The sequence below is a fragment of the Primulina tabacum genome, chromosome 10 (assembly GCF_025594145.1).
Source record: "Primulina tabacum isolate GXHZ01 chromosome 10, ASM2559414v2, whole genome shotgun sequence".
Lineage (NCBI taxonomy): Eukaryota > Viridiplantae > Streptophyta > Magnoliopsida > Lamiales > Gesneriaceae > Primulina > Primulina tabacum.
The window spans coordinates 10,128,007-10,139,326 of record NC_134559.1 but is presented as its reverse complement, the minus strand read 5'-3'; positions in this window follow the sequence as shown (position 1 = coordinate 10,139,326).

The following is an 11,320-nucleotide window of genomic DNA, read 5'->3' as shown; positions in this document are numbered from 1 at the left end:
CATGAACAATATCAACTTTTATTATTCTATTATGAACTCGAACAATATTATTAAAAGAAAATCGGATGAACATGTTGAAAAGAAATTAAACTATTAGAAACTGAAATAAGCGAACAAATAATTAAGAGAATTTTCAGAGCTTTGTTATAGTTTTTTGATAATGAGTTTGGCAGAGATTTTCTGATAATTTATGTTGATTTTTATTCAATTCCTCCAAGTAGTTCCAACCACGTTCAACGATAATCCATTATGGGTCGTGGACCAACTCATCTAATCTTGCAAAGCAAACAACTTCTTTAAGGGTTCTGTAACTGAGCTTTTGAAGCTAGGTTTTCAAATGGATTTTGTATCGTTCCCCCCCCAAAACAAAAATAAATAATGGTGCAATTATATCAAGCATCTCTATAATTTTTGTGGATAATATGTGAATTTTTATACAAATAATTTAGCAATTATATTAAATATAACTGGAATTTGTTTGGTTGGATATATGTAGTATCATGATTTAAAAGTTAATTTGTGGTGCTAATACATGGATAGTATCAATGTTTTAATAACCAAACCGATGATGGAACCGGTTCACATTAAAATAATGGTTGAATCGGTATGTCAGATCGGAACACTGTTATATTATATAAAATATAGTAAATAATATATTTAAAATTTTAAAAATCTTAAATTTGTATATAATTAATTGAAAAAATATTTACCAAGATTTAAACTCTAAACAACAACAACAACTTACATGTAAACATATATTTTTTAAACAAAAAGTTACAAATAAAATAAACTCTAATATTACTAAAATAATATTTTTAACGAAGTTTAAAATCCAAGTAACCATATATATATATAATCAAAAATAAAATTTTAGATTTTAAATATAAGAAACAGTTAAATTTTAAATTTTTTTCTCAAAATGTGCATAATGAAACAGGTGGTATATATTAAATATGGTCGAGCCTCTATGTATGTTAGTATTTAAGATGCAATTTTATTACTCTTTTTTAATGAAACGCATGCAAGTGAATATGACGGATTTGCTGTGGCTGAAAACACATCACCATCTTTTTACACGCGATGATCAACTGATCATCTCGTTGATCATCTCATATAAAAAGTGCACAGCATCAGATGATGTGTTTCAACTACAGCAGAGGATCCAAATCAGAATGTGACATGGTCAATATTATCAAACTCGATGTTGGTCATATTACGTGTCGACGTGATCAAATACATGCAGGTAACGTCGACACTGATCTTATTACGCGTCAACATGAAATGCTACTAACACCACGTTGCACCAACTTCACTCGCATGCACAACACCTTCGTCTTTCCTCTGCTCCTATTTAAACGAGTTCGCTAGTTCAACAAGGTCCCAGCAAGATTCCATGGAAGAAGATCTCAAGAAAAATCAAAACTATCCCATGGTGTTAATGGTTGAAATTCCATTGCGTAAGGTGGAGGTGAAATATTATTATTATGGCAAGTGGACCATATTGTTCTCTTCAAGAAATGTCCCTTGAAGGTAATGTAATATACTACTTTTTAAACCGTTTTACGCATCATTCAATCTGTTTTTAGAATGAATTTGGAGAGATGAATTTGAAATTCATAAATTTTTATTATAGTTTTATCGTCAATAACGAAAGTGGATTTGAAATCAATAAATTTCTATTATAATTTTACCGCATTAGTAACGGAAGAATAGATGGAATCTTATGACATAAAATGATATCATTAATTATGAATTTTAAATGACTATCATTATAAGTTATTGGGCTAACTCAATAATTAAATTCAAACTTTCAGTCGAGTCAAACTCGAGCTTCAAATTGAGCCGAGTATGTAGAAGGATTTAAACTCAAGCTCGGATAACGAAAACGACAAGTATTCGGCTTAATTTTTTGATAGTACTGACGTGATTTCATCTGATGCAGTTGCTCAATCTGTCATTGCAGCGTCATCTGAACAACAATCTACATAATTCCTGGAAGTCCATATGTCAACCGCAAAAGAAGTTAAGCAAAGGGGGAGATGTCACTTAAAAATAATAAAACTTGATTTTTAATATGTAATATTTTTTTAAAAAAATCAAGTTTATTTTTCTCGTTCAGAATAATCCTGAGTACAACGAAGAGCGAGAGGTGTATGTGCTTTATATATCAATATGTATGTATTTATCTTCTAGAAGTACTTGTATCAACTACTATTGTTGTAGCAAACCAAACTACATGAATATGTTATTGCAGAAATATGTTAAAGTTATCTTTCTAAAAATTTTAGAATGTGTTTCTGAAAATCCTTACTTCGATCTTGGTGCCTGTCCTGCTCCTTCTAAAAATGAAAGGAAATGTTAAAGAGAGGAAGAGAAGGGCTCGTTTGCGACTAGCTGTATTAGCAATTGGCAACGGTGTTTGACACATCTAATTAGCTTAGGACTGCAAGTCTTCGTGAAAGAACTCTGATGAGAATAAGAGATCCTCTGACCCAACCCTAGCCACTCTAAAATCTTTTTTCAAACATGCTCCCATTTCGAGTCAAGTGATAGATAAATAAACACATCTCATTGCACTGATCGGGAGCGTTCGTAATGACTGAGGGGTCGAAAACCAAGAAACATTATTCATCTTACGGTTAGATCTAATCTCCTAGTCCCGCAGAAAGGAAAAAAAACAGTGCAATGAGATGCTTTTATTTATCCATCTCTTGACTCGAAATGAGAACACTAGCCATACCATATAAAACCCAAATCAAACCATTTATAAGCCTTGAACAAGCCTAGAACCTTACTGAAAAATTCTGCATAATTCAAAAACCCTAGCTTGAACAAACCCCTCAATTCCTTTGACCCTAGCCCGATGGCCGACCCAACCAGACTCTAGCTGACCATTCTAGAACCTATATCGAAGCCTATACAAGCTTCTGACCAAGCCTATCGAACCTATCCAGCACAGCCTTCAACCCGTCACTTTTTCATGATGTGCGACCCCATCCTTACGACTACAACCCTCCTCCTTGTACCAGCACCCTTTAAACTCTTTAGGACCATCATAACCCTCTTAGGACTCCTGGACACAGCACCTAACCAACGCATAAGCCGCCCCTTCAAGCAAACCAAGTTCGAAACCCTAGTTTCTTAAAACTCAAATTTTCGTTCAACATTTTCCCTTATTTTTTCCAGCCCTTAGCAACGCCTCTATGGACCCTTAATAACGCTGAAAAACATCTCTTCCCATAGTTGTATCATGGCAGCCCCTTTGTGCAACAAAAGCATTAATTTAAAGGCATGAAAACTCAAGTTTTATCATGTACAGGCCATAAAAACGAAAATATACAAGAGGAGATCATGTTTTTCTTGCATTCATGTATAACACACGTAATATGGTATGAACGATGAGTGAAAGAAGATTAAGACGTGCGAAACATGCATGAAAACAATCATTGACACGAGGGACGTTAGCAGAGAGACGAGAACTTGCTACGTTTTTGTCCTTCAAACTCACGTGAACAACCCCTAACGTGGTGTGTGTTTGTGTGTTGCTGCTATTGGAGAGAGTCCTAGTTCCTTATGATGTTCTGTGCGTGAGTTTGGCTTGGAAATTAGGGTTTAGGAGATCAAAGTTTGATATAAATAATTGTGTAGTAAGCTAGGCTCAATAACCTAGGTATAATAGGCTCATTTAAATATAGAAAAATTATTTCGTTTAGGGAAGTTTTTTAAAATATTAGCCGAGTTCTCAAAAAGTTTTTTTTTCCGTCAAAAATTGATTACGGATTTAAAATACGATTCAGGTGCGTAAAAGCATATCAAAAAGCATCATTTTCGAAATTCTCATTAAAAATATATCATATATTAAATAATTAAAAATAATCATTTTAAAAAAAATATTTTCCCTGTACAGTCCACGTTCTCCGTTCATCGATCACGTCTCGAATAACCTTTAAAACACAGTTTTATGCATTCTAATATAAAATCATATTTTAAACATGTAAACATGCCTACCATATTTAATAAATGTAATTAAAATGATTTAATTAGGCATTTTCTATTTTCCCTAGATTTGCATGTAGTTAGATTACGTTATCGCATTTTGGACATTACAAAACTGGTTTAGGCTTTAACAATCAAGATGAACCCTTAACAAGCGGTATTAAGCCATAATTGAATTCGTGCAAAGTGAAATATATTCACCTTTTTAAATCAGTTATGGTACAAAAACAACCTGAGCTCAGCAATCCGGTTAAACAGTCGGTTGAAAACATGAACAAGGCTAAAATGCACGATATTGGATATAGTCCAAAAAGTTCAACTGATTCATGCAGTTGGTCACCTAAGCGGTCCAGTTATCACAAACAGAACTCTGTAAATGGCTATTACAGTACTATCATCATTGCAATACTGTTCAAAAATGATATCGGATGAACAACAAGGCTAAGACATATATTATATCATCTGCACACAACACACCTAACACATACAAACTAAGTAAATCTATTTGGAACACAACGACTGTGAAGTCAGTTCGACTGATCCAAGTTTGGGTTCCTAAAAGACTAATCAGTTCAGGACTCAAATAGATTTGGGTACCAAATTTATTTATTATTTGTGATTACAATTTGCAGGAAAACTTACCAAGGACTCAGTCTTGTACTTGTTGGATAGTGGATGTTCAAGACACATGACTGGAGACATAAAACTAATATTACAACTGATCAAATACTCAGGTCCAAAAATTAGTTTTGGAAACATCTCTCAATGTAGAACCATGGGTGTAACGATCATGAGCCATTAGGCTGAACCAACATCGGCCTCGGCCCATACCCATGCACCACTATTGGTAATGAGTTGTTACGATAGCCCAACTGGTACTAGCTCCTTAAGAATCTAGGTACTTAAGTCTGGAGGTCTTCGGTTTAAGTGTTGGGGGAGGTTAAAGAAACCGCTTTCCAGGAGTGAGATATTCTATGAGTGACGGTGCATGGGTATGGACCGAGGCCTATGTTGGTTCAGCCTAATGACCCATGATCATTACACACAAAAGGTGTTTTTTTTAACGATCATGGACCATTAGGCTTAACCAACATGGTTCTCGCCCCATACCCATGCACCACTACTGGTCATGGGTCGTTAGAATGGTCCAAAATGAGTCCTAGCCCATGCCCATGCATCGTCACTCATAGAATATCCCACTCCTGGAAGAAACCCTCAACATTTGAACCCAGGAAATCCAGGCTTAAGTACCTAGATTCTTAAAGTGTTGGTACCAGTTGAGCTACTACCTCCAGGGTACCAACCCTGTAAGAATCTAGGTACTTAAACCTGGAGGTCTTAGGTTCAAGTGTTGGAGGAGGCGAAAAAATCACTTTCCAGGGGTGGGATATTCTATGCGTGAAGGTGCATGGGCATGGGCTAGGGCTCATGCTGGACCATCGTAATGACCCATGACAAGTAGTGGTGCATGGGTATGGGCCGGGGCCCATCTTGGTTCAGCCTGAATGCCCATGATCGTTACAGTAGGTGAGGGTAAACTTATCCATGGTAACATAATTATTGATAATGTATTACTTGTTGACAATTTGAAATATAACTTGATTATGATCAGTCAATTATGTGATCATAATCATTCAGTTGAATTTAGTAAACATATTTGTATTGTTAAGAACACAACTCATAACATCATTATGACATGCAATAGATGTGGTAACACATATAAAGTTAGTTGGAGTAATCAACCTAATGAATCGGTCTTCTTTTTTGCTTCAAATCAATCTAAGAACTGATTATGGCATAAGAGGTTGAACCACCTAAACTTCAAAACCATTGTACAACTGAGTAACCACGAACTGGTAACTGGTCTTCCATATATTGAGTTTTCAAAAGATAAAATTTGTTTATCAGTTTGGGAAGTAAGTTAGATCATCTACCAACAACAAAGGAAGTAAATCTTCTATCCAATGCTTATAACAGATGCATATGTACTTATTTGGTTCAATATCAGTCATGAGCTTAGGAGGAATGAAATACACATTAGTGATGTTGATGACTTCTCAAGATTTACTTATGTAATTTTTCTTAAATATAAAGATCAAACATCTTCACAACTGATAAAACTTTTCAAAAGATTTTTAAGTAAGAGACCAGTTGGGATTGACATAATAAGATTTGATCAGGGAACTGAATTTGTCAATCAAACTCTATATCAGTTTCTTGAAAATTTGAGAATCAGACATGAGTTCTCAGTTGCAAGAATACCACAGTAAAATGGTGTAGCTGAACGCAGAAATCGGACTCTTAAGGAGGCGCTAGAATTATACTTGCTGATTATGGTATTTCTCAAAGGTTTTGGGTAGAAGCAGTTAACAATGCGTGTTACACTTAGAATAGATCGATGATTAATAAGAATCATTCAAAAACACCATATTAGATCTGACATGGAAAGAAAAGTGTGGTTTCATACTTTAAAATATTTGGGTGTAAGTGCTTCATTCACAATAATGGTAAAAATCACTTAACTGCCTTTGATGTTAAATCAGATGAAGGAATATTTCTTGGATATTCATTAGTTAGTAAAACCTATAGAGTATTTAATAAGCGCACACTTAATGCTGAAGAATCAATGCATGTTGTCTTTGGTGTAATTGTACAAACTAATAAGTCAAGTGATGCAGTTGAGCTAATTAATCGCTGAATAGATATCAGTTTGGAGAATGACAGTGAAGATGAAATTCACGCTGTCAGAAATTTCCTTCAAACACAGAACCCGAAGTGGAAGATCAATCAGTTGGACATGACACAGTTCCTGTTTATCAGTTTGTAGAATACCAAGATAATATTCAAACACAAACTGAAGTAATTACAACTGAAGCAAAAGAAACTGGTCTGTTACAAATTGAACCAGTTGCGCAGAGAAGTTTGATAGATCCAACCTACAGATAGAGTACAAATAATCATCATGATTTGGTAATATGTAACTCATCTGATCCGGTAAAGACTATAAAATAGAAGTTTAATTTATTTGTTCATTCTTCTTTATATCTCAACTAGAACCTAAGAAAACTGATGAAGCTCTAGCTGATTCCAGTTGGGTAAATTCTATTCCAGAAGAGCAAAATAATTTTACTCATAACAATGTCTGGACTTTAGTTCCAAGACCGCTTTTAAAATCTATTATAGGTACAAGATGGTATACAGGAACAAACTGAACGAAGATGGTTCAGTTGTGCGCAACAAAGCGAGGCTATTCGCACAAGGCTATAAGCAAGAAGAAAGAATAGACTACGACGAAACGTATGCTCCAGTTGCTCGACTGGAAGCAATCGGAATATTTCTTGCCTACGCATCCTTCAAGAATTTCAAAGTCCATCAAATGGATGTGAAAAGCTCATTCATGAATAGTCAGTTACAGGAAGAAGTTTACGTAGAACAACCATTGGGTTTTGTAAATCATCTGCTTACTGACCATGTTTATCACCTTAACAAAGCTTTATGTGGCCTTAAACAAGCTCCCAGAGCTTGGTATGAGACCTTATCAAAATTTCTAATCGATTATGATTTCACTGTAAGAACAATTGACAAGACACTGTTCAAATTCATGAAGAAAGATCATATCCTACTTGTTCAAATTTATGTTGATGATATTATTTTTGGGTCAACTAAACCAAACTATGCGAAAAGTTAATTAATGCAGGACAAATTTGAGATGAGTATGATGAGTGAATTGATATTCTTTCTTGGTCTGCAAGTGAAGCAACTGGAAACTTGTATCTATATCAGTCTTACCAAATATACGAAGGAACTGATCAAGAAATTTGACACGAAAATATGTTCAGCCATATCCACTTCCATGAGTTCACCGATTAAACTAGATAAAGATGAATGAGGAATATCAGTTGAGACGACACTTTATAGATGTTCAATAGGTTCATTATTGTACATAACTGCTAGCCGTCCTGATATTATGATTGTTGTATGTTTATGCGCTAGATTTCAAGCTAATATTAAGCAATCGCATTTCTTAGCAGCCAAACAAATATTGAAATATCTTAAAGGCACACAAATGTGGGCTTATGGTATGATAAATATTCTTCTTTCAATTTAATTGGATATTCGGATGTAGATTATGAAGGGTGTAAGCTAGATTGCAATAGTACAAGTGAGTCATGTCAGTTTATAGGGGAAAAACTGATCTCATGGTTTAGAAAAAAGCAGACATCCATTGCGGCTTCCACAACTGAAGCTGAATACCTAGCTGCTGAAAGTTGTTGTGCCCAACTGCTCCGGATTCAGCAACAATTGAAAGACTATGGAGTTGTTGCTGAAGAATCACCAATATTTTGTGATAACACCAGCTCAATTGTGATTACATACAATCCACTTCTTCATTCCAAGACCAAGCATATTGATGTCAGATATCACTTCATTAGAAATCATGCTATAAAGAAAGACATCAAGATGGAATACATATTAATTTAACAGCAAGCATCGAACATCTTCACTAAGCCTCTATCCGAGACTAAGTTTTCTTACTTTAGAAATATTTTAGTGCTTTTTGATTTATCTTATAATTCCTAATTTAGGGGGAACATTTAATTTTTGTTAGTTAACTGATATGACAGATGTCAGTTGTTCCTGAACTGAACTGAGTCAGTTTCAAACTGATCGGTTGGTTTATCGGTCAGTACTCGAACCAACCGATCTTATCAAATAAGCTAACTAATTTTAATTTGATTCAGTTCTATAATGAGACTCATGACCGATTAAAACTTGTCATTTTAAAATTGTTGATTTTTAACCAAATCCATTTTTGTGTAACTGCTGGATTCAGCTTTTCAAATAAATAAAACAGTTGAAAGACCTGAATTTATGGTCAAAATTGAAAAATCACGAAACATATTTAAAAATTCCCCTACTCAGATTTCATTTTATTTATCTGGAAACTCTCAAATTCTCTTACTCTCAAATCTTGAGAGTAAATCACTTCCATTTTTTTCTCAAAGAAAAATCAATCCAAATAGCAGCCCAAACTCCCGCATATCTTCTGAGTGTTGTTGCAAATTTTATTCTCACTGTCAAAGATGAAGCAGTCAGAAGAGTGTTCCAGAAGATTGAATCGTCTGGGCTTCGTCAACTCTTGGGCCTGGCTTCGATATCTGAAGGCGGGAAGATTCAAATGAATGTCAACAATCACTATGTGATTGTTGACGAAGAAAACTTCAGGAATTTGTTACAACTGCCAACTGAAGGGGTTTCAAGTTATTCAGAAGTAGCTGCTTCTCACATCGAGTAGATGCAAACCTTATTGTTAACCAGTGGGCAAATGATCAAGGTTTTCGAGGCTAGGCGGGAACTGAAGCCAGAATTTGAACTGCTGGCCGATATTGCTGCTAAGGGAATTTTGGCCAAGGCTTGATCATTCGTTGCCCTAACCCTAGAAAAGTTTCAGGTAATGACGGCCATTGTCAAAGGTACAAAGATGAACTGGTCGCTCATTCTATTAAATATCTTGAAGAATATGGTTCAGTCAACCAAACAGTCGAAGGGCTTTGCACTTCAATTGATCAGGCTGATTGAGGACTCTGGGCTCTCTCTGGAATCAACCTCAATAGTCAGAAAAATCAATATCTACAACGCCAACAATGTTCAGTCAAATAAGGCTGGAGACGAGGAGGCAATTGTCAAGCCCAAGAAAGTTGCTAAATCCAAGCCAGCTGCTCCTCCGAAGCCACAGAGAAAATTGGTTCTGACAACCAGTGACTCGGAGAAGACTCCCTCCCTGCAGCTGATTAAGAAGCCAAGGTCTCAAAAGATCAAGTCTACTGCGGCTTCAGGTGCCCTACCTGAGCTTAGTCTACTACAAACTAGAGCTGAGGCACCTATTTTCAGCGGTTCCAATATCTTTAGTCCAACCAGCTACAGAATTCCGGTAAAAGAACAGAGCAGACTATCCTCAGAAGATAGTAACTGAATCTGGAGAGACTCCCCGACTGACTGGAATGTCAGCTCCTCTCACCACAGTTGTCCGCCATACCATACTACAACAGGCACAACCGAAAAGAGTGTTAATCAGAGAAGTGATGGACACAGCTGGTTTCGGACTGGATCTACTGCATGCCCTAACTGATCAAAAGGGAAAGGCTACGATGATTGAAGAGCCATGACCACACAATTCCATTCAGACTCAAATCGATCTTATAATGGAAGAAATCAATGATTGTTCTGAGCTAAAGATGGAACACTATGACACGTGGGTAAAATTTAGGATTATAACCATTGCCAAGAAACTGAAGAAGAAACCAGTTCTAAAAAGCTTTCCTAGAGTCAGCCACTATAAAAGAAGTCAAAGCCACTACAGTAGCCCATGCAATGGAAAGAAGAACTTAATGAGGTAGCTGAAGATGTGGACAAGATGTTGGTCCTGGACAGTTAGCAGTTGTTGATTTCATTGGGAAAGGGAAAAGGAAAGGGAAAGCCCAAGTTGTTGCTAAAACCTTCTCTCCTAAACTACCGATGGCAACTGATGTAATTCTTGAGAAAATCATGTCCAATTTGACAGATATTGGGTCAACAGTCTCTCAAGTCAAGTCTACTCAATTACTTCATTATTTAAGTCGAGACACTCTAAAAGATCATACAATGAAATACTTAAATAAGATGACCAAGGACGTATATGCTTTATTCGCAACAGTTGAAAAGATGAAACCAGATTTACTTTGTGCACACAAGCCTATCAAAGAATATCGAAATTGTGCAAAATTAATTAGTTGAAGTATCCGCTCAAGTCAATTCAGCATTCCTCTTCTTTTCCAAAGTGACGGCTGTTGACAAAAAAGGAGAAGAACAGAAAAAGACAGCAAAGACCAGCAAGAAGCATAGTGAACCAGATAGTTCAACTGATAAAGGACCAGCTGACAAGAAAGTGAAGAAATGATCAAGTGTCCGACATCAGTTATACAGTCTGATGAGCATATATATTTGTAACTTTTTATTTTGAAAATTTGTATGAATATATATTTACCTATTTCAAAATTAATGAAAACTTCATTCTTATTTTGTAGGAATATGTACATTTCTGAAAAATTATTTTATCAACACACGAGTTCAGAAAATCTAATTCATTTTATGCAGACAATCTTAATTCAGATAAATAGTTCAAAATTCTAAATTTTGTCGAACACCGAAAAAGGAGAAATTGTGAGTGTATTAGTTTCAGAGTTTGATAAACTAAATCAGGAAACCGTACATAAGATTTGAACTAAACTAGTAACTGAACTGAAAGAACATAACTGAACTGAAGGATACTTATCGGATTGAAACA